This window comes from Pleurodeles waltl, chromosome 2_2 (genome assembly GCF_031143425.1).
Source record: "Pleurodeles waltl isolate 20211129_DDA chromosome 2_2, aPleWal1.hap1.20221129, whole genome shotgun sequence".
Taxonomy (NCBI): domain Eukaryota; kingdom Metazoa; phylum Chordata; class Amphibia; order Caudata; family Salamandridae; genus Pleurodeles; species Pleurodeles waltl.
Genome location: NC_090439.1, coordinates 832787910 through 832812231, shown reverse-complemented (window position 1 = coordinate 832812231; position 24322 = coordinate 832787910). Strand labels below are relative to the sequence as shown.

Sequence of the window (24322 nt, the reverse complement as noted above, 5' to 3'; positions counted from 1 at the left end):
GTGTTGTACCTTTTGTCAGTTGTGTCAAGGACCTCAGCCCAATAGCGCTGAAGCATTGGACATCACCAGAGAAGGTGGGTCAGAGTTCCTTCCTGACCACAGCCCCGCCAGCGGTGGGCATCCCCATCCCTCTTCCACCAAGCAGTAGGTGCAGGTGTGTAGTACCAATAATGAACCATCTTAAGAAGGGTTTCTTTACCTGAGGTGCTACGCGCTAAGGAGTAAGCTCTTTTGTGTCCGACCATTCCTTAGTTGTGAAGGGACGTTTACATTCTTTTCCCCAATGCTGTTGTGCAGGGATATGACTTGGGCCTGCGCTGTGTTAATAAATGCATAAATGTCAGAGAGTAGATGTTTATCAGAATTTCTGGTTAGAAGCCATTTCTCAGAGGATGACTGGCATGTGGTCTGATAGAGAGCTGAATGACCCAGTAACATATTTGTAAATACTGCCAGTGGACGGCAGCTGGGATGACAAATTGTTGTTGGATCTGAGTGAAATCTAAATGCCCTGATTCATCAAACAGGTCCCCTGTTCTTTTGTGATTGGCCTGTTGCCATGATATATAAAGGGAAGGCTGGGTTGCCAGTAATCGGTGTGAGTGGGGAGATTTGAGTGGACTGTTTTTTAATCGTCTGCACTTTGTCCCACACTCCCAATGTGGCTATAAGAATTGGTGAAATATATACTGCTGGTGGTCTGTGATGTTTATGCAGCCAAGATATCTTCCAAATATGTATTCCAGTAACAGCCTGGTCGATGAAGCGCCAGTGCTTCTAAATGAGAGGCCTAATCCTCTCTACCAAGTACCTTAACTGAGCAGCCTGGTAATAATGTATGAGATGAGGGATCTCAAGGCCGCCTGCTGCCGGGGGGCAAATAGATCTGTTTCTTAGCTATGCACGCCTTCTTACCCACCCATATGTAATCTTCTATATGGTGTTGTAATCTGGTCAGCACGGAGGGGTGGCAAAGGTAACGTCTGCATAACATATAAAATTTTGGGCAGTAATGAGTGTGCATAGGCCTTCCAAGACTGAAGATCAGAGAACGCGTTTGGTAATAGGGTGCCCTAGTTAGACACCGCGGTTTGATCCGTGTTGAAATGAGTGCGGAGTCCCAAGTATACCACTTCCTGTGTAGCCTAGGAAAAGGGAAAACGGTGCTGGAGGAGAGTTTGGTCCGCCGCTGGGACTGTTAAGTTCAGGATCTGAGATTTTGGGAGGTTAACTTTAAACACAGATGCCTTTCCGAAAGCTTTCAACTCCTGTAGTGGAGGCAAGGACTGGAGTGAATGCGTCAGAGCTATCATGACATCATCCACATAGAGAGCTAACTTGTGGTTCCTTTCCCCCATGGGGATGCCTGTTTTTTGTGGGGTTCCTATGAATACACTCTGCAAATGGCTCCATATAAAATGCGTAGAGTAGTGGGGTTAATGGGCAGTCTTGTTGAGTACCACAGGCAACATTAGAGGGGAAGATTTCAAGCCATTCACCTGAACTGTCACCTCAGGGTTGTTATAGCTGCACGTAACCCAGTGCCTGAACCGCTCACCCAAGCCACCCTTCTGAAGAACTGCAAACATGTAAGGCCAGTGCACCAGGTCAAATGCCTTTTCATTGTTTACTGGGAACAATAAAGCTGGTATTTGGGAGCGTTGGGTCTTGTCTAGAAGGTGGCATATGCGCTTTGTCTTATCGCTACGGTTCTGCTCAGGGATAAAACCAGCTTGGTCTGGGTCGATAAGGCCTTGTATATAGGGAGCTAACCTGTTCCACAGGATGGTGGCAAAAATCTTGGCATCCATATTTAATAAAGAGATTGTCCGGTAGGAGGAGCAGTGTACCGGGTTTGGGCAGCACTTTGGTGGTGGCAAATTTCATAGTATCCATAAGGGAGCCTATGGTGCTAAGGGAGTTATATAGTCGAGTGAGTATAGGGGCCAGGTGGCCAGCAAAGAGTTTGCAGAATTCAAGGGTATAGCCATCCTGTCCCGGTGCCTTGTCAGACCGTAAATGGGAGATTGCTGTCAGCACTTCATCTTCACGAATATCCTGATCTAAACGTAACGTATCTGGTGGGGGTAGATGCTCTAAAGAGGTTTGTGCTAAATATGACTAGATATTGTCTTGCACTGATTGTTCTGTGGAGTAGAGATTAGTGTAAAACTGTTTAAAGGAGGGAGCAATTTGTTCATCTTGATTTAAATGCTGTCCTTGTGGCTCCTCAAGCTCAAATATCTATTGTAGGACGGCTTGGGCCGCAATCGATGCGCAAAAAAGTCTGGCTTTATTGCTCCCCGCGTAATACTTCTGCTTGGTGCACATGAGGGCACATGGTACTCTGTCCATGTCTAGCACCTGAATTTGTTTACGCGCTGCAGTCAGTTGGTGACGTATTTTGTGAGATCTGGTTCACTTGTATTCTGTTTCTAGCTCTTTCACTTGCCCCTCAAAAGTATCTCTTCTTTCTGTGTTGAAGCACGCCACCAGGGCAATCAGTCGGCCACAAAGTACAGATTTCAATGTATCCCAAACCACTGCTGTGGGTGTGTTTGGGTGATCATTTTTTTTTTGCAGAAAATCAATAATCTCCCTTGTTAACTCTGTGACATGTACTTCACTAGTTAAGAGTGTATGATTAAGACGCCAGGTGCAGTGCTGGGTAGCCAAGCCTGAGAGACGTATGGTGGTGTGAAGCAGAAATTGATCAGAAAGCGCTGCTGTTCCTATGTGTATGGCAGTGGTGGATGGCAAGAACCAGGGAGTAGCCAGATATAGGTCTAGTGGTGCATAAGTCTGGTGGGCAGCCGAGAAGAAGATATAGTCCCTCTTCGCGGAGTGTCGATTACGCAAGACATCGGTAAGCCCATACATTGATCCAGACCCTGTGCAGAGAACGCACCCGTTTGTCCCACCCACTGCACAGACCTGTCCAGTCCTGTATCAGGGACGAAGTTGAATTCTCCTCCAATTAGAACATCCTTATCTGTAGTAGCCATCACCTGACCCAGTGCCTCTAAGATAAAGGTCTACTGGTGGTCGTTTGGCGCATATAGAGTGACAAGGGTGAAAGTGTATTGTTGTAATGTAATTCAAAGTGATAAAAGCCTACTGGGGATGTCAGCCTATATCAGTCACCCTGCCAGGAAAATGGGAAGCTAAAAGAATTGCCACCCCTGCCCTTTTTGCTGTGCCACCGGAAAAATGTTGTTGATCAAACCATCTGGATCGCAAGCGCTTCCAATCTGCCTGAAGGAGGTGCATCTCTTGCACCAGACAGACATCACATCAGGACTTGCGTATCATAGACAGGAATGCTAGACATTTCGCAGGTGCATTAAGCCCCTAACATTATAGCTAATTATATGAACCATTGGAAATACAATGTTGTTGATCAAACCATCTGGATCGCAAGCGCTTCCAATCTGCCTGAAGGAGGTGCGTCTCTTGCACCAGACAGACATCACATCAGGACTCAAGTATCATAGACAGGAATGCTATAAGTTTCGCAGGTGCATTAAGGGCCAGGTGTATCAAAGGGTTTTACCCATTCTGTGTCTATGGGAAAATGTGTTCGCACATATGGCCCAAAGCCCCTAACATTATAGCTAATTAGGTGAACCATTGGAAATACAATTGGAAATACAATGTGAGAGTGCATATGTGTTAAGCAAACCTTGTGCCCTCTGGGACTGGCTAACCAACACCCTACAATCAAGTAATGTACGCAAGCTATATCTCCACTTAAGTGGTAGATAAGAGGAAAGAAGGAAAAGAGTAGCATAGAATGCCAGGAACAAGAGGAAACAGTAGAACCAAAGCAGTCTCTCTAAACACCCCATCAAACAAATAGGTTGGGGACCATGTCGGGACATCACAGGTGGAGCAGGCTTCACTTTCGTGGAGCAGGAGACTCTGCCGTCTGCATATATTGGCCTGGCACGGTGGAGGTGGGGCCCAAGTGTGCTATCCTTCTTTACAACACAGTGAACGGTAACTTATATCAATGTTAGGGCCTACAGTACCAGCATTACAGTGAGGATGAGGACAGCGGTCAACCATTTCGGGTCGAAAATTAGATGTTGGAGTTGGTGAAGGAGAACTGCTCTTTTACTCCTGCTCTCCACCTCGGTGGACCCGGTTGGTTTCACCTTATTCTTTCTCGCAGATCGTCTGAAGTTGTCGATGAGAGTGAGGGACTCCGTGCGGGTGAGCAAGATGCAACTTCATTGTGCCGAGCATCAGTAAGAATTATTGTTTGTGCTTCTTCCAAGGTACGCACACTGCGCGTCTCTTTGAACCAGAGGGGCAAGATCTGGGGCAACATGCTGGAAGATTCTGTGGACGTAGACCTCCAGATTCCCCGTGCAGCCTACAGTGGAACTCACTTAATTCTTATATTGGCCTTCCTGGTCCTGATTTCAAGGTCTTCCACCTGGTAACATAGCTCTGTGTGTTTCTTTTGCAAGTCCAGTATTTCACTACGGTGGGCATCCAATTCTTCTTGTGCGCCACTCGTTTTTTTCAAGGCTGGATATCCGATCCCCCAACTCATTCATTTCTCTCATAAGGCCCTTAAAGTCTGCAGTTATGTCCTGTTTAAGGGTCGCAATATTAGAGTGCAAGGCTCCAAAAAGAGTCTCTAGGAAGGCCCGTGTGACCGGTTCGGTACCGTCAGCTGTCTCAGTGTTGTCGTCATTAGTTGCAAGAGGTGTCGAGGGGGTGCCCTCCCTGTGGTGAGCCACTTTTGTTTTACTCGTGGGCTTGGTGAGTAGGTCTCTGATGGAGGTGTCTTTCTTATGGTTGTGCGGGCATGCCAAGGTCATCCTACTGTTAGTCACCGAAAGGTCCCCACATCCACCACTCACATGACTCAACTGGGGTTGCGCTGTCAGTTGCAGGCCACTAACCCCTCACTCTGTTCACTCCAGAGACAGAATGACGTTGTGGCCACCCCAAGCCTGGTATTCAGCCCCGCTTAGAACAGACCAGGGGGTTCGTACTTCCCAGCCAGGTACGTGTCTAAGTTGGGGATTATAGTATTAGTGTTGTGTCTAGCCTAGCTTGCCATACACCAAATGCTGGTAATAAGGATCAGATGTAGGGGGTGATTCCAACTCTGCCGCCCGCCAGGCGGAAACCGCCATTTGGCCGCCATGCGGGCAAATTTCCGCGGTCCCCATTCCAACATTCCCGCTGGGCCGGCGGGCGCTAACCAAGTTAGCGCCCGCCGGCCCAGCGGGAATGAGGCCGCAACACAGGAGCCGGCTCCGAATGGAGTCGGCGGTGTTGCGACGGGTGCAGTTGCACCCGTCGCGCTTAGCAGACAGTGAAAAGCTGGCCGGGGCCCTGTTAGGGGGCCCCTGCACTGCCCATGCCACTGGCATGGGCAGTGCAGGGCCCCCCAGGGGCCCCAGGACACCCCTTACCACCAGCCTCTTCCTGGCGGTGAAAACCGCTAGAAACAGGCTGGCTGTACGGGGGTCAGAATCCGCAGGGCAGCGCTGCCCTGGTGGATTCTCCCAGCCGGGGCAAAAACGGCGGAATTCCGCCGGCCCCGGCAGGGCGACCGCGGCTTTACCGCTGCGGTCAGAATGCCATTTGAAGCACCGCCAGCCTGTTGGCGGTGCTTCCGTCATTTGTGACCCGCCAGGGTCAGAATGACCCCCGTAGTCTCTTACCCAAATCAGGATGTACCTCTACCACGCAGATTCAGCAGAACTTTCAGTCAATTGCAGCGTCTGCTCACCTCTCTTGTTTGCGCAGATGTGAATCCATATGGATGGGGTCCCCTTCCTTCAACTGCAGTCGAAGCTCAGAGGACCAATCTCTCCTGGCTGGCTCTCCAAAAATGTAGCTCAAATCTGGATTTACCTTTTAGAAATGAAAGACAAGAGGCATTTGGCAAAGGGGGAACAGTTGGTTTAAAAAAAAAAACACAACAGCTGGGAGAGCTCAGTATAGAGTTTAGGTCTGAAGATTGTCTCTCAAAGTTACATCGTTCTGAGCGTCCTTTTATACAATTCTTGAAGGGTTATCAAACAATTCTGTGCATTCTTTGTGTAAAGGAATCCGGGCCTAGTCGTGGAGTCTTAAATCTGACCACCTGATAAAGTGTTCAGGTGGTTCTCGACCTTGTGTAGACAAAAAGTGGGCCAGTAGGTAACATGTCCAAATGTCTGCCATAAGCAGCGCGTGATCACTGAGTGTTGTGTACATGTGTGTTGTGTTCTGATTGGCTGAGTGGCATACATTGACATTGTTTATGCATATTAACAAATTGGCTCATGACATCCCCTTAGCTGGGCATCTTGGCCAGATCAAAACTTGGAGTAGGTTGGTACCTCACTTCTACTGGCCAGGTATATCCCAGAAGTTGAAGGAGTTTTTTTTTAACACCTGTGTCACCTGTTCAACCAGTGGCAAGACAGATGGCTTCCGAAAGCCCCCTTTACTGCCACTTCCAGTGGTTGAGGTTCCCTTTGAAAAGGTAGGGGTTGATGTTGTTGGCCTCCTAGACCCTCACATAGCATCGGGGAAGAGATTTATACTGGTGGTAGTGGATCATGCCACCAGGTACCCTGAAGCTATACCCCTTAGGACAACCACTGCTCATGCAGTTGCTAGGGCCCTGCTCAGTATCTTTACTAGAGTGGGCTTCCCTAAGGATGTAGTATCAGACAGAGGTAGTAACGTCATGTCTTCATACCTCAAGGCCACGTGGGATGAATGTGGAGTGACTTACAAGTTCAACACCCCATATCACATACAAGGAAATGGTTTAGTTGAGCGATTCAACAAAACCATGAAGGGCATGATTTGAGGCCTCACTGAAAAGGAGAGGGATATCCTGTTAACATTTTAGCTTTTTGCCTACAGAGAAGGGAGTAGGTTTCTCCCCCTTTGAACTTCTGTTTGGTCATCCTGTAAGGGGACCACTGTGTATAGTGAGGGAAGGCTGGGAGAGATCTCTCAAAGAGCCCACACCAGACAATGTGGACTATGTGCTTGGTCTGCATTCAAGTATGGCTGAGTGTAAAAAGCATCCAACAATCTTGAGGCCAGCCAAGAGCTCCAGCAGCTCTAGTATGATCAAAAGGCTGACATGGTGGACTTCCATACAGGGCAGAAGGTATAGGTACTTGAGCCTATGACTCACAGGGCACTACAGGACAAATGGAGGGGCCCTTATCCTATCCTTGAGTAGAAGAGTTAGGTCACCCATCTGATTGATCTAGGCACTCCAGGGAACGCTCACAGGATAATCTATGTGAACCGCCTAAAGCTCTTCCATGACAGGGCTGATGTGGCCATGCTGATGGTTACTGGTGAGGATCAGGAAGTAGACAGGGAATTTGTCCCTGGCTTCCTCTCCCATAGCCCCAAAAATGGGTCAGTTGATAGGGTGATCTTTTCAGACACCCTTACTGCCCAGCAGCAAGCTGACTGCAGGCAGGTCCTACAGCAGTATGCTGAGCTCTTTTCCCTCACCCCCTGGTCAGGTTAACTGGAGTGTCCATGATGTGGACACTGGTGACCATCTGCTTGTCTAAAGCATAATATACAGACAGTCTGACCAAGCGAAGGATAGCATTGGAGCTGAAGTAAGCATGATGCTGGTTTTAGGGTTAATTGAGCCCTCTGACAGTCTATGGGACAGCCCAGTGGTCCTAGTCCCCAAACCTCATTCCAAGGGAGGTAAGCTAGAGCTGAGGTTTAGTATGGACTATTGAGGTTTCAGTGCTGTAACTAAGACAGATGCACATCCTATTGCAAGGGCAGATGAGTTGATTGACAGGTTAGGGCAGCCACATTTCACAGTAATTTTGATTTGACATCTGGGTACTGGCAGATTGATCTGACCCCCGGAGCAAAAGAAAGATCAGCATTCTCGACCCCGGATGGGCATTATCAGTTCACTGTTATGCCATTTGGTTTAAAGAATGCCCCTGACACCTTCCAAAGGTTGGTAAATAAAGTCCTTGCTGGGTTGAATGCATTTAGTGCAGCATACTGCTGTCTTTAGCCCCACTTGGCAGGATCACCTGATCCACCTTGGCAAAGTTCATGAAGCTCTGCAAAGTACACGCCTCACTGTTAAGGCAAGCAAGTGCCAGATAGGGAAGGGCAAGGTTGTATACTTGGGTCACCTGGTACATGGGAGACCGAGTTTCAACCACTGCAACCGGCGATCCAGACAATTCAAGACTGGGAAGCTCCAACAACCCAGACCCAAGTCAGGGCAATCATTGGCTTGACTGGGTATTACAGGAGGTTTGTGAAGTGGTATTGTGGCACCCTCTCACCGAATTGCCCTCCAAAAAGATTCCAAAGAATGTAAACTGGACAGTGTGCTATCAAAATACTTTTGACAAAAATCCATATTATTCCAAGCAATTCATAGGGCAGACGGATACCTCTGAATATGGGATAGGAGTGGTCCTATCCAAGACCAACGATGATGGCCATGGCCAACCTGTTGCTTTCATTAGCAGGAGATTACTCCCCAGAGAGAAGTGTTGGAGTGCCACTGAGAAGGGAAGGCTTTGCTGTGGTCTGGTTCCTGAAGAAGATGAGAAGTTGAGTTTGCTTCTCACTTCCTTGTTCAAACTGACCACAGGCCGCTCAGATGGCTGATGCAAATGAGAGGTAAAATTCCCAAACTGTTTGTAGGTAGTCCATCTTCCTGCAGGGAATGGACTTTACAGTGCAACACAGATCTGGAACTGACCATGCCAATGTCGATGGCCTTTGACGGTTTTACCACTTAGGCAATCAAGACTCTCTTGGTTAAGGTTAGTCTCATTCACTTTCATTTGGAGGTGTGTTGTGTAGGAAAGTGCCCCTTTTTGACATGGTCACCCCCACTTTTTGCTAGTATTCATTGCTATTTTGGCTGAAAGTACACTGGGTTCCATTTAACCAGGTCGCCAGTGCCAGACCTCTTTCCCTAAAACTGTGCAATTGTTCCCCAGTTGTCAATACTGTTGCCTTCCCTGTAAGTCCCTAGTAAATGGTATCCCTGGTACCTAGGGTCAAGGCACCAAAGAGGGTCCCCTGGCCTTCCCATCCTAAGGCAGGGTGCAGTATATTGCATGTGGGGACAAATCTGCATGACCAAATATGCCCCTGCTATGTCTTTGTCGATTCTTAGACATAGTGAGTGGGCAGGAAAGTCATTTTAGGGTACATGTGCTAGACACTGGTCAACACGAGTTCCCCAGCTACATGATGGCTTCACTGAATATAGGAATGTTTGGTATCAAAAATCTCACATTAAAAAAATCCCTCACTGATGCCAGTGATGGATTTATTAATACATGCACCCAGAGGGCACTTTAGAGGTTCCCTCTGAAAACCTACCATCTACCCATGTGGGGACTGACCAATATTTAGCCAGCCTGCCACCACCAGACATGAGTCTGTCTCCCCAAAGGTGAGAGGCTTTGCTCTTGGGTGGTCATAAACCAAGCCTGCTCTGGGAGAGGTGCTTAAGACACCCCACCCAACAGGATGACCTGCATATGGCCGCATCATTGCTGCCAGATGTGACTTGTTGGTGAGGTCGTGACCCTTGCCCAGTCTTAAGTCCAGGAGATTGGTCCTGTAAGTCGCTGTACTATTTCTGAATGCAGTAGTTGTTTTTCTCTCCATACAATAACATTGCAGCTTTTCAGAAATTGCATTGTTGACTTTTCAACACTGTAAAGATTTTTCTTGCAAAACATACCTCATTCTATTGATTCGGGTGGCAGAACACGTATAAAGATACTTGTTATTTTTGTAAATTGGTGGGGATCTCCTTTTTCAATTTTGTCAAATTTATTAGCTATCTGTGTATGTGTAAATAGCTAACACACCTCCAGGTCTCGAAAATTCTACTCACCCATAGTGCAAGCTATTTTTAGAACCTACTCAACTCTTATGGCAAGTCAACAAAGAACAGGTTTTCTGTTCAGTCAGAAAGTGAAGGAGGGCTTTAAATATTTTTTTTGTCACATTTGCTCTGTGTTCAGAGACCGAGGTCAAAAGTCAGTTGGTCTTACAATTAATTTTCCTTCTAACTGCAGCATTCCAGGATTTTGTCAGTTTTTTCCTAACACACAACATTTAAGTAGCTAAGTCACCTGTACAAACATTTCAAAATATATTTCAGTAGTTGTGAAAGACCTTTGTTAATACTTCTGTGTGATGAAAAAAGAATTGAATAGGAAAACAAATCCGAAAACTTTACTTGGTGATGTGCAAAGAATAAATGTTTTCTGAAACCTGTTTTTCACAAATTTGTTAATACATTATATGGTTTTATAATAAAGCTGCAAGTTAATGGGAAGGTTTTTTGGACATTTCAAGGAAATGTTATGTCTGTAAATGACAGTGTGCAACCAATCATGCATAAGTAATATATTTGTTAAAAATGACTATGTAAATCTAAACATAGAAACACTCCTGCCCTGGTAGCAATGTTATTAGTAAACTAATAGGCAAGTAATAGATCATGTGTACCCCATATGTGGGCTAGATCTTTTTTATACATGGAGCAAATAGTCCATTTTATCAAACAAAGAAGTGTTTTGTACAGCAGAAATGCTGAGCTCACATATTAGATGGTACACCCATGTGAGACTGAGGAAAAATTTGACTCTGTAAAGTGAAATATTTGCTTAGGATCACACAATTGAGACCCGTTTATGGGTCAAGTACGTTACAGATATGGTTGAATAGATTATTCAAGATACTCGACCTGCAGATTTAGTTACATTTTTATGATTTTTTTTAGGCCTGTCCTCTCTGATAAGCCCAAGGCTGCTTGACCACCCTACCCTATAAAAGAGCACCTGGGATTGCTAGAGCAAGCCCCTGTCCAAAAGGGGACGATATAGATAATTTTGATATGTCATATAAAAAGCCAGCTTCGTACACCTAGGCACTAGGACAGGTGCTGCCGATCCTCCAAGGGGGCCCAGGCTTCACAATAGGTGGTTGCAGGGAGCAGTAGGGGGGGGCTGTGCACTAAGGAGGTAGTCCCAGCATGTGGTCATTGCAGCAGGCGGTGTACAGCAGCAAAAAGACAAGCAAGGAGCACAGCAAAGGGGAAGCTGCACTCACCAACAGTGAACTTGTGGGCCCAGTCTGATGTTCTTTACCAGGTCTCGACGGTTGGGTGCACCTCAGTTGATTTTTAATGGCGCACTATGCGCCCACATGTGTGGTCAGGCACGGTGGGGTGAGGGGGGTGAGCAGGGGGCCAGCAGTGTTGGGGGTCTGGGGAGGTAGTCCCCGCTCATATCCCCATCACTGAGCACACTCTGCCGAACGGCCCCCTCAGCCCACAAGGTCCTGCAGCCCGCCCAGTGCGCTCCAAGAGCCCTGAGCAGCAGTAGCCGCTAGTCGTTCCTTGTCACAGTGGTGCGGGGGGGAAGTAGTATTCCCCGTGGTACTCCACCAAAGGGCCCGAGCTCTCTGACAGGGGGCCTGTGGGCTCGATGGGCCAAAGTGAGCGCTGGCCTGGGAAACCGATGCAGAGGATTCTCCCTCAGGGTAGCTTAGTGGGCAATTCAAGAGTCTCAGAAAGTAGCTCGGGGGAAGTATTTAGTCTGCAATAAGACTGGTGTCCCAGTGGATGCACGTTAAGTGCCCGCTGGCCGTCAGATGATGGAGGATAGCAAATTCGGCTGGCAGAGCCCTCTCACTGAGCAGCCATCTGGTGGGCCGAACTATTTTGGAAACCTGGTTACCATTTTTTGTAGCTCAGTTTTGTGAGTAAACAGTGTCCCTCCAGTCCTACACTTTTCCTAGGCTTTTGAGAAAATAGCAGGTTGACCAAGCTAGGTCACCTCTTAAAAGAATGCATTATTTCATTTGTGCTGTCCTATGTCATGGTGGTCAATACCTAACGTGGAAAGCAGTAATACCTTCCAGTTTTGTTGCTTAACTCAAGTGTACTGTAAGAGGCCCACCTCTACCCTTACAATGCCTCATTGCTGTTAGGAGTGACAATCTAGATCAGGATTTCAAAGACCTAGGACCTTCCTCTAAAACACCACAAAGAAAGTCCATTCTACACTAGAACTATTCCTGTGAATGTTCTCCTTTATGTGCAGGTGAGGTCGGGTGATGGTTAGTCATCCTTCTTGGCTGTATCTCCGTCCGGTTATGTTTTCTCATCTCGCTTCAGCAGCTGCCAGTTTTTTTCCCATCAGATTCAAAACAGCCATTGCTCTACAAGTGAGCGACATCACCACTTGCTCAGCTTGTGTTGTTCCAAGAACATTATGTACCACAACACAAACACTTTCTCTTGCTCTCTTTTTTTTTTTAACGACCAGGCACCCGTTACAGGTGTAAATAATTACAAAATACCTAGACTAAGATAAACGTGATGTGCAGTGCAGCTGTGTTTACTGTCCCTTCTGCCAGGAATCCAACTTGAATAAGGAGCTTGGATCTGGGGCCAGCGAGGTACTAGATGTAGTAGGAAAAGGGTTAGTTAGAGCTGGAGAGTCTCTGAATACTACTGAAAGGAAAACCTTTTTAACAATTAAGCTAAATCTTCTTTTAAAACAAAATTAATTCTTCCTATACCTTTATGGAATGTTTCAATTTGGTAGATATGAAGTAGCCCTTAGAATTCTACTTCTTCAGATTTTTTTTTTTTGTTAATTCCCCTTGTATATTCAATGCATTTGTAAGTAAATGTGCATACTGAAGGGCCCTGTCTAGGCAATTGATTCCCCCACAGAGGAAGAGTATGGGGCAGACATAGAATTGCTCAATGCACAGCAACAAATAAATCAGTTCAAAGTAACCACCCAATATGCGGATGTAAAGGACTGGGCCTGAGATGAAGGAAGCAGGCCCAGTCTTCCTTCTCAGCAAGCAGGGCAGGCTTCAAGCAGCAGAGCATCCATCTATTGTTGTATCAACGGGTCCAAAAGTGTACTGAAGAGTGAGTTGATACCTGGTCCCACTTTGAAGTTGGAGACATTTCTGGAGTTATTTCCCCCCCCCCTGCCCCCCCCCCCCCCCCACAGAGGTGTCTGGAATCTTCTGTGTCCGTGCCAGTCTGTCTGTGGGCAAAATAGGCTAGTGTGAAGTTTTTTGTGTGTATGAGCTGGGCCAGTGCTTTTGAAGTGCAAGTGTGGTAGGTGACAGCTGTGTCCTCTCACCCCCTTACTGCCAGAGATGGCCCATCCTGCCAACATCAAGAGACTCTATTGCGATGCTGTTTGGGAGGAACACACAGAGGCCAAATGCTAACTACATCTAGTCATGTGTCCCAAGAACTGGCTGCAGACAACAAGTGGTTAAGACCAGAAAATGCCAACTTTCTAAAAGTGGCATTTTCAGAATTGTAAATCCGACTTTGCCATAAACAAGAGTTTGAATTACAATGCCTCAGATGCCAAACATGACTTTCCGAACAGCTCCCAAACAAAAGTTATCAATTATTAAGTGTATTAAAGTAACCCACTGTTATCTTATGGGAGAGGTAGGCCTTGCAATAGTGACAGACACATTTTAAAGTTTTTCATCACCAGGACATGTAAAACTTAAAAGTAGATGTTTGACGTTTTAAACTCAGCGCACCCTGCTCTATTGGCTGTTTAGGGCTTGTTCTAGGGGTGGCTTTTATGCAGGATCACTGGAATATGTGATTTTGTGGCTGCTGCATTTTTCGAATAGATATAGGTTTGTTGCATTTGCCACACATTCCCATCATCTGCTACTTAATCTCCAGACTTTAACCAAAAAAATTGTTTTAGCTCAAACGGTTCAAAAGTTACTAAAAACGGAGCGATATATCTTGCAGCGCAGTGGAAGGCCCTTTGCAGTGAATTACTGGTCACCTTTCTGTTGCTTATTGCGCTATTTGGATGTTTTCACATATTAGTGAGGTACAATTTATGCCCAAATATTGTTAAGAAATGTAAAATCACAAAATAACGAAGTAATACTATCATAAAATGTGGAGCATTGTGCCACGTACTTTAGTCAACCCTGCCGCATAATTTGGCCCTCCACTGCTCCTTCTTTTTTGTGGTCCTATTTATATGTATTAAAAATAGGCAGATTTAGGCTTGGCAGAAGGTTACATTTGCCAGGTCGAAGTGGCAGTTTAAAACTGTACACACAGGCTGGAAAGACAGATCTGAGGCATGTTTAAAAAGGTGTGTGGCACAGTGAGTGCTGCAGGTTCACTAGTAGCATTTAATTTACAGACCCTGGGTACATGTAGCACTACTTTACTAGGGACCTACAAGTAAATTACATGTTTCAATAGGGTGTAAGCCAATTTCACTGTGTTTAAAGGAGAGAATACAAGCGCCTTACCACTTGTTAGCAGAGGTAAAGTGCAGAGAGTCCTAAGGCCAAAAAGAAATGAACCCCGCAAAAATAGGAGTGTGGCAAAAAGTCTAGGAGGACACCGCCCTAGGGGTTGTCAGGTCTAACACGATGTAATGATGAAGACTGGTGTAAAAATCGAAAGGGAATGAGTTAGGAATGGAAGATGATTTTTTGAAATTGACAAGAGGAACTTTGTATTGGAAAGATTATGCTCGGACGTGAGAACTCGTTTACCCCATTTGTTCTGTCATTGCTAACGGATGGAGTTTTGTGCAGGAGGAAGTTTATGGGTGTGATTGCTGTTTTTGCATTTCCCTTCTGTCCATTTTGCCTGGGAAGTCTGTCATGCTCCATTTTCTACTGTGGAATGTTACTGGGCTAGGTTCCTTGGAATGTGCAGCCCTGCATCTTTTGATATTGTCAGTTGTCACTCGCCCTAGCTCGCACTGGCTGTAGAGCAGTATGAAGTCCTGCTGTGGAAGCTCATTTACCGTTTACATACAGAGTAAGTGTTAAAGGTAATCCTCACCTGACTATCGGCTTTTCTGACATCTTAGAGAAACAAAAGCAGATTTCTTAGTAATTACACTCCTCTTAATAGCTTTTTTCTGTGTGCCAGTAGGTGCTACTTTCTCTGGTCCAGTGTTGGGGTGCATTTTTGTCACGCAGCTGATGACATGGAGAGCAAATATAAACTTCTGTTGGTGTTTTTAAGGGCACCGTCACAAGTTACCTCTCTTCTTTAGGTCGACGAAATCACGTGGCTCTTTCAGACTATGCCGACTGTCTCCGATATGATCCATCTTTGTTTTTCACAGATTGCATATCACAACTGTAGTGCTTTGGTGAATGGCAGCAAAGGAAAGGAGGACACACGCAGGCTCTGGAAAAAAGAAAAAATAAGGTATACTTTTTTGTTAAAATATAATCTGCTTCGATTTCTCGCTTGTGGGAATTCCTACCCTACAGCCCTGACACTGTTTACCTCTTAGACTTAGAAGAAACCCCCGTTGGAGAAGAGTGAGTCCTGCCTGTCTTTAACTACCGCCTGAATTCGTTCCTTGAAGCACGATGTTGTGAATATTGTCTTCAGTGTTAACGAGTAACATTGATTCAAAGGAATACATTTGATACAAAGGAAAACGATTGGTACATTTTCCAATAATCTTGTTTAACTGATTATTAGTATAAGTAGTTAATCTTTTCGGCCACGACAACGAACATGTATATGATGTGCTCTCTTGAAATGTTCTGTAAATGTTAGAATTAGAATAAGAGAATCAGATTGTACCAAATAAGGAAACACCGGTGTTTAGTGTCACCTATGGTCTGGAACTATAACCACATGATGATGGCTTTTGTGGCATCATAAATCTGTTGTCTTGCTTTATGATGTCATCAAAACTCAGCTGGCAATTCTGTCCCTTTTATTCAGTGTTGGATGTTTTCTTAGACATAGTAAACCCGAAGAAGCTGTGTTCCTGCAACTGTGCCTTGGATTTGCTTTACACACAGTTTTGCTCTGAAGATGGATTCGTTCTGAAAGTGTCTTGGTCATCTTCTCTCCTTTCTTTGCATGAAAAAGGTAGTAAGTAAGCTGTTAACAGCCAGAAGCTTGAGAGATTTAGCTTTTTGCAAAACAAGTTGTAATACATCAATTAATCCGTTTCATAATGGAATCCCTGTAAACTGGGAAAGGGTTAAGATTAATACAATGTTGTACCTGTTTAACCCCTTCGCTGCTAAGCCTTTTTCCCCTCGTGCTAAGCCTTTTTTTTTAATTATTTTATTTTATAGGTAGTTCTCCCTTAGGCCCCCCATAACATTTTGTCCACATATGCAATCCACGCCAAATTTGTATCCTTCTTTTCCAACATCCTGGTGATTCTAAAAGTACCCGGGGTTTGTGGATTCCCCTGGTGGGGACCGAGAAATAAGCCAAAATACAGCTAAATTTGGTGTTTTGTTGAAATGGGAATAAAGTGCTGCAGAAGAAAGCATCAGTTTTTTTCTCCTTAAAAACGCATCAAGGGTTTGCGGTTCTAAAATCACCATCTTCCCCGCTTTCAGGAACAGGCTGACTAGAATCAGAAAATCAAAATTTTCAACAGTTTTGGCATTTTACTAGGACATAACCATTTTTCCTATTTCTTGTGCTTTCATCCTCCTTCCAGTTAGTGACAGAAATGGGTGTAAAAGCAATGGTGGATCCCGGAAAGCTATATTTTTCTGAAAAATAGACACAATTCTGAATTCAGCAAGGGGTCATTCGTGTAGATCCTTCAAGGTTTTTCAATAGAAAGTAATACTGGAAATGTTCATCTGTAACTTTTTCTAAGTATGGCAGATTTTTAAAAATAATATACTTGTACGTTTTCTGGACCCTTCTGGTTGCAGATATATATATATATATATTGTAGGTTCTCAAGAACCCAGCTGCCCAGAGCCAATAACTGACCTGCCCCTTGCAATGATTTTTCATTGTGCACCGGGTATACAGCAATTCATTTGGTAAAATATCAAAAGTGAAAAATGTGTATAGTAGAAACCTATGTATTTCTGAAATGGGCACAAGATATGGAGTTTAGAACCAGTGGTTATTTGCACATCTCTGAATTTGGGGTATGCATACCAGCATGTGAATTAGAGGGCATTTCTCAAAATTACTTCTTTCTTACACCCTGTTTTACATATGGAAGGTGCAAATACAGAGTGGAGGTCTATATTCAAACACTTACCACCTTTTGGTATTAAATGAAGCAGAAGTAGTTGAGTATATTGAAACGGTTAAAAAAAAAACTTGAACTGAGGTTTGATGTTCAACCTAGCTTGGTGATAATCAGGCCCAAGTTTTTCAAAACAGAGTAAAATATTGGAGAGGATGTTGATACGTATATATCATCTCTCAGGAAACTGGCAGCAGATTGTCAATTTGAGGCATTTAGTGATCAATTAGTGAGAGATCATTCATTGCAAAATGCACAGATAAAACAATTCAACAAAAGCTACTCTCCATGAGTAATCCCTCGCTTGAGTGACTAGGTTATCAAATTGCTAGTTGGTTTGGGAGCTAGGATCACAATGACTACTCAAGAATTATTTAAGGATGTTTGGGGAGATAGATCCCTCAATGCACCATACAGAACACCGGTGTTGTATAAAAGCAGAAAGATTGAATTAGCAGGTTATTTTGAGGATGTACTTGAATTTAAAAATAGAAATATTTTTGGCAAAATGTATGTTGCATTAAAAGGATTAAACATATTAGGTTGGTTTCATCAGGGTTATTTTCTAATGGTATTGAGACTGAGTACCAAAGAGCAAGTGTCTGAGTTCCCACTAGTGTTTTCAGGGAAGTTAGGCACCATTAAAGGTTTACTCATCAAATAAAAGTAAAGGAGGGCATCATGCCTGTCAAGCATAAGTTAAGGAGCGTACCATTCAGTGTGAGAGACAAGCTAGAGAAAGAAAGGAATTGAGCGAGAAAGGCATTATTGAGGTATTTGAATCCTCTCTATGGCTCTCCTTTGGTGGTTGCCAGGACGAAAAATGGAGACTTGAGAGTTTGTGTTGATCTTCGCAGTTTGAACAAGCACATTTGGGTGGATGTGCACCCTCTACCCAAAATAACAGCAATGTTAGCTACAATTGGAGAATCTAAATGGTAGTTTTGGTGTGGGTGCCATCTTGATTCAAGTGAAGGAAGGTGTTGAAAATACCTTGAGTTATGTGTCAAGGGTTTTGAGAGGGGTCAGAAGTAAATCTTTCAGTCATTGAAAAGGAGCTTTTGGCGTGTGGCTGGGCCATTAGGAAATTTCATCTGTATGTGTGGAGTAACAAGTTTGTATTACGCACAGATCATAGCCCTCTGGTTACTATTTTGACAGGAGACAAGGTCAGATATCAGACACTGGGTATTTCAAGATTGGCCACTAAGTTATTACAGTACAATTTTAAAGTTCAATACATTCCTAGCAACAAGAATATTTGAGCACATTTTTTATCAGGGTTTCCAACTAATGAAGAATGTGGTATTGATGTCGAAGACGATGTTGACAATTGTTTCATAGCAGCTATAGATTTAGAGGGTATGTGTTATGTGAGCGAAAATGAGTGGAAGGAGGAATTGTTTAAGGACATAATTTTGACACAGGTCATAAAATTTATAAGGTGTGGATGGCCTAAAGAAAGGAATGTACCAATTCAGTTTCAGACTTTTATAAAGGTGTCTGATGAAATGTCGGTTGAAGATGACATGCTGATGAGAGGTTTGTACCCCCAGAAAGCATTAGACATAAGATTATTGATAGTTCGCATGAAGGTCACCTAGGTAAGACACTTACAAAGCGTAGGTTACGTGAAACGTTTTGGTGGCCATCAATTGACCAATGTGTTGATGAAATTTGTGAGTGAGTGTGTAATATGCAACAGTTGTGAAAAAGGACTCAGTAAGAACTCCACCTTTACAACCTATTGAATTACTTTCAAAACCATATGAAAAAGTGGGAATTGACCTGATAGGTCCTTTCAACATGTTACCTGCTTTGTTAAAATTTGCTGTAGTTTTCATTGATTATTACTTCAAATTTTAAGAAATTAGATTCATAAGTGATTCCGCAACAAAGAGTGTGATTGACTTTTTGAGAGATGTGTTTCTACGTGAGGGTTTTCCATCATTCATTGTTTCTGACAATGGGGTGCAATTTGTAAGTCATGAATTTGATACTTTTTTGCAGGAGGGAGATGTCAAGCACATCAAGAGTTAATCTTATTATCCACAAACAAATAATCTTGTGGAATGCATGAATCGTGTATTGGGGATTTGTGCACAATGGGCTATTTCAAATAATTCAAACTTTCGAATTGCAGTACTATCCATGCTTTGGTTCTATCGCACGACTCCCCATTCATCCACTAGGTTTTCCCCTTTTGAGTTGTTGCATGGTAAGAAACCTTCTTCCAAAATTCTGCCCTATGTTTTACCCGCTTGGATGGATGTCCAAGCGGGTAAAACATAGTGAGTGGAAAGAGGTTTACGGGATGGTAAGGAAAAATGTTCAAGAAGTACACTACAAACAAAAGAATTATTTTGATAAATCAAAAATATTTTGTTCCCACCAGTTGGAGGTTGGGGATAAAATTAGAATTAAGATACCTATTCACAAAAGGAAAGGAGAGAAGAAGTTTTCAGAGCCAGTGATAATTGATAAAATATGTGAGAATGCTGTCAGGGTTAATATTGTGGAATGTTGATGAGGCGGTCAAGGTCAAAGATGATTGTGTTAGAGTGGATGGTTCAATACATTCTCCTTCTCATCAAAATGATAAATTTTTTAGTGAAACTGTAGTCAACTCAAAAAGTGTATACAAGTACAATCAAGATTTGTATGTCTGTAAAAACAGTAGGCAAAGGATTAAACCTCTGGGATATTGGTGATATGAGGGCTTTCTTGTTCTTAGTTGCTAGTTTTCAACGTTTTAAGTTTAGAATTGATATTTGAATGACTTATTTAATTGAAAAGTATTCATATATGAAATGCTGATGTATGATGTATTTCCTTATAATTTTTAGAATGGTTATTTGATTGACTTGCTAATTTGAAAATTATTCTGATACGAGATGCTGTTTTATGTGGTATCTCCCAGTTTCTTTCAGTTTTTGGTGTTAGTGTGTTTGTTTTTTGTTTAGTTCCTTTAGTTTTTTTGGTTGTACCTATTGTACTAAATGCATTCTTAAATTTTGATAGTTATAGTTAAACTCAACAAATGTATAGTCATTTATAAGAGGAAAGGATAATGTAATGTGTAAGTCTCGTACGCTCGTGCCTATGAGAGCTGGGAATTAGGTAGCAGAATGTTATGGGAAATTTCGGGCAGTTGTACTTTGAACAGACACTGAACGTACTGTTGGTTTGACTGTGGTCTCTTGGATGCAGTAAACTTTCTGGATTAAAACCTCAGAGTGGGAGGTGTTACTACAGTGACTTGTTTATCTCTCACCAGGTTCTGTTACCCAGAATCCCCTGCAACCTCAAAATGTTTGTGTGAAAAAACACACACATTTCTGTGGTGCAAAGGACTGGTATCTGAGAGGAGCCCCAAGCTTCCTTCCAGCAAGCATTCCCCCAAGTCTCCCAACAAAAATGGTACCTCACTTGTGTGGGTAGGCCTAGCGCCTGCAATAGGAAACGCCCCAAAATGCAACATGGACACATCACATTTTCCACTGGAAACTGACTCGGTTTTTGCAGTGTGTGTCTAGCTGTGGATTTTGGGCACTCAACACACAATTGAGGTATCATTTTTATCAGGAGACCAAGGGGTACACTGGGTAGTAGGTAATTTGTGGCTTATTTCTGTTTCTGGAAAAATATGACACAGAAATGCAAGGAAAATGTGTCATTTTAGTCACATTTTGACATTTGCAGGGCATTTTGGGTAAGAAAACTATTTGGGATCCACAAGTGGCACACCACCCTGTACTCCTCTGGGTGTCTAGTCTTTGAACATATCTAGGATTGGTAGATTTTCCCTATACAAGAAGCGAGCACACTACCAAGTCTCTTACTTCTGTGATGTCCTAAACACTCAAACTGTGGGAAAAATGCCCATAGGTTTTGTTAAAAAGACCCCTCATCCACCAACCTAGTAGGTGGAATGCTTCATCATGTCACCTAGCATGTCAGGGGTGTGCTTCGACACCTGATTACAGAGGAGCAGGTTTTTTCCACGGGTTAATTTGCCAACTGAGAGAAATGTAATAAATATGTCTCGTGGCTAACCCCATTATTTTTACACAGCATACTGGTTGGATTTGGCACGGTGGTGAGTGATCGTTCAGTATCTACAATTTTATTGATAAGAAATTTCACATAAATTAAATATACTGTTAATACTTGGAAAGTAAAAAATCGGAACCAGTGAGACAGCTCGTGAGGTGTAAAGCCGTGTCAAGCCACTAACCGCTTTTGAGTCCATTCACACACCTTTCATATGGGACACACACAAGATCAATCACGCCGCTAGCCATGGACCCAGCACATTAAACATTCACATCAGCAGACAGCAGCATTCAAGGGCCCATCACTTTCATATGCAGACATGCTGTACACAGCAATCACAGAGGCTGACGGAGAGTGTGGACTGGTGTTTGCTAGCAGTGTGTAGTGGCCAGCAGCAAGTCACTGTTCACACACCACCAGTCAAATACCAGCTCACACACTCCACCAGTCAAGCTCCAGTCCACGCAGACTGCCTCCCAAGTGCCAGTCCACGCAGATTGCCTCCCAAGTGCCAGTCCACGCAGACTGCCTCCCAAGTGCCAGTCCACGCAGACTGCCTCCCAAGTGCCAGTCCACGCAGACTGCCATCCAAGCGCCAGTCCACGCACACAACCAGCCAAGCACCAGTCCACACACACACGGCATCACATTTTTTTATAACAAAAAAGAAAACCTAAACCAATTGTAAGTAAATACAAAACTACAAACACAACAGCTCTAACTAAATACATTACACTAATGCCAACTGTGAAACTGAAAAATATGTATAAAACAAATCAGACCAGGTAATGCCCACGGGTGCTCCCAAAAACACTTTTGTGTATGGTACATTCTAAAACAAGTGCACACAGCCCAGGTTTAGAAAGAGAATCAGTGCATTGCATATGACCCTCCTTCTGCATGCCTTTTCGCATACAAACTCTACATCTGTTACAGCGACTGTGTTTTTGTTTTGTTTTTGACATGGGAGGAATGTGATCAGCAAAGTGGCGATCTTTCAGTATAGCCACATCTTCTACCACTCCAACTCTAGGAAAACTTGCCTGTTCCACTACAACAAGGCTGCCTATCATAGACTCCTGAAACTGAACAAAAGTAATCTTTGACTCTGGAGAACAATTCTTGAACACGCCAAAATCATTAAAGAGTGCTAAATGGAAGCTATGGGTAGCCAACTTCTTATTTCAAATGTAAGCCTTACGAACAGCAGTGTAAGGTTTCAACCTCTGATCTACTCTGTCTGCACCACCCATTTGCATATTGTAGTCTAAAACGCGCCCAGGCTTGCACACTTTAGCAACCTGACCCCAGCAGTCACAGGTGAAGTACTATCATCATGAATAATAGTCATCATGTAGACATCCCTCCGGTCTGGAAATTTCACAGCTAGCAATTCATCACTGTGTAAGGCACTACACTGTCCCCTCAAGTTTTTATATTTTACACCAGGTCCTTTGGATAAGCTTTACGATTAGAGGAGACCGTGCCAGAAGCAACAGTGTCTCTTTAGAACAATTCTCTGAACAATTGCACACCAGTGTGGAAGTTATACAAGTCCTCTACCAAGTTCCCACACAACTTTCTCACTAACTTCGAAAGTGGATGGACAACCAGGGGGGTCAATCATGGAATCCCTACCACTGTAGACCCGGAATTTATATACATATCCAGCCCTACTCTCCGACAGCATATACATCTTAATGCCATAACATTTCTTCTTGCTAGGAATGTACTGCCTAAAAACTAAACGGCCTTGAACAAGGACACAGACTCGTCCTCAACTATTTCTTTCCCTGGAACATGGATCTCGGAAAACCAATCTACAAAGTGATCAAAGACAGGCCGAATCATAAAAAGACGGTCACAATCAAGGTGATTTTTGGCAACGCCAAAGCATTATCAACAAAATGTAGCATCCAAAGCAGAAGAAAATACCCATCATGACTCATGATTACAGGAAATATGGCTGCCATCATCAAGGGACTGGTAGACCAATATGAGGACAGTGACGGCTTCCTTATCAAGCTCATCAAAAAGGTTAAATTCAAGAACTTCTTTGACTCTTCCAGATTTGTGGAAGTCCACTGGGTAGCTCTAGAGCAGGGCTTAAGTCTAGGCACTGTTGTCACTCAAATACTGTTCAGCATACAAATTAGTCTGCTTAACAATCTCACCCAAATATACATCGTCCATAACAACTGAAAGACAATTAATAGGCAAAAAGTTTTCACTATTCACACTACACCCTGCAACACCAGTAAAGGCAGGCAATGCTGGGTGCACCATGTTGGGGGAACCCAGAGTTCAGTTCTTCCAGTGGGAGGCCTTTTAGCCCCAGGCTTCAATCCAGATGCCTCTTACTGCACTATCGGAACATCAGGGTCCTCCTCCAAAACGGGCACTTCATCCGCACTGAGAGTGACCTAATCATCAGATGATTCCTCTTGGACAGGAAATTCACTGCCAGAATCTTGCACCTCATCCTCTGCCTCAGATGCAGAGTCAATCTCATAATCATGGTCAGAGGAAGATTTAAAAAAGCATACCAACAACCTGCTGAGCGGTCATCTTGCGACTAGCTATAATCCTTACTAATAAAAGTAACTTGACAAACAAGTTTACAACAACCAACAGTTTAAAATAAGTAATAAACAAAGTGTGGCTTTATCAGAAAGTCCTATATACTCGAAAGCAATGCCACTCACTTGCCAGAGACAGCTAGGCTCACCAATACCTACTCGGTACAGACACAGCAAGCACCAACGAAATGCCACTAAAAAGTGAAAACAAAATAAAATTACACATAAGGCAACACAATACACATATTGCACAAATGTAATGAGAAGTTCACACCCAATAAAAAAGTTAAATATGCTCCTATTATTACACCATTTACAAAAAACTCATTCATGCATGGCAATGATACTCGTTTGGACTAAACAGAACAGAAAAGTTTTGCTCACTAAACACATGCTACTATGCAAACCGCAGATCTGCCACTGCCGAAACCGCAAGCATGAGTCGCAGCTAAGGAATCAAAAGCTAAAAGTTTTGCACTAAATTAAAAAGTAGAAATACAACATTAAAATCAAAAATTAAAATAATGTGCCAGTCCACACACACCACCAACAAAGCTGGGGAGCAGATGGGCCTAAGGATATGGCCAAAACATTTACTCCCAACAG

General features: G+C 43.7%; 1 protein-coding gene across 8 annotated transcripts in view; it reads left to right on the top strand.

Moving 5' to 3' along the window:
* Positions 1 to 24322, top strand: part of C2_2H8orf88 (chromosome 2_2 C8orf88 homolog) — a 443912-nt gene that overhangs the window by 54666 nt on the left and 364924 nt on the right. For 6 of the 8 annotated variants that reach the window (XM_069218970.1, XM_069218974.1, XM_069218968.1 and 3 more), the window contains exon 2: positions 15174 to 15259. The exons of 1 other annotated variant lie outside the window; for it this stretch is intronic. The gene's annotated coding sequence lies outside the window, so the exon portion shown is untranslated. Of the gene's footprint in view, positions 1 to 15173; positions 15260 to 15347; positions 15505 to 24322 lie in introns of all 8 variants that reach the window. One more of the 8 variants, XM_069218969.1, reaches the window with a different exon arrangement.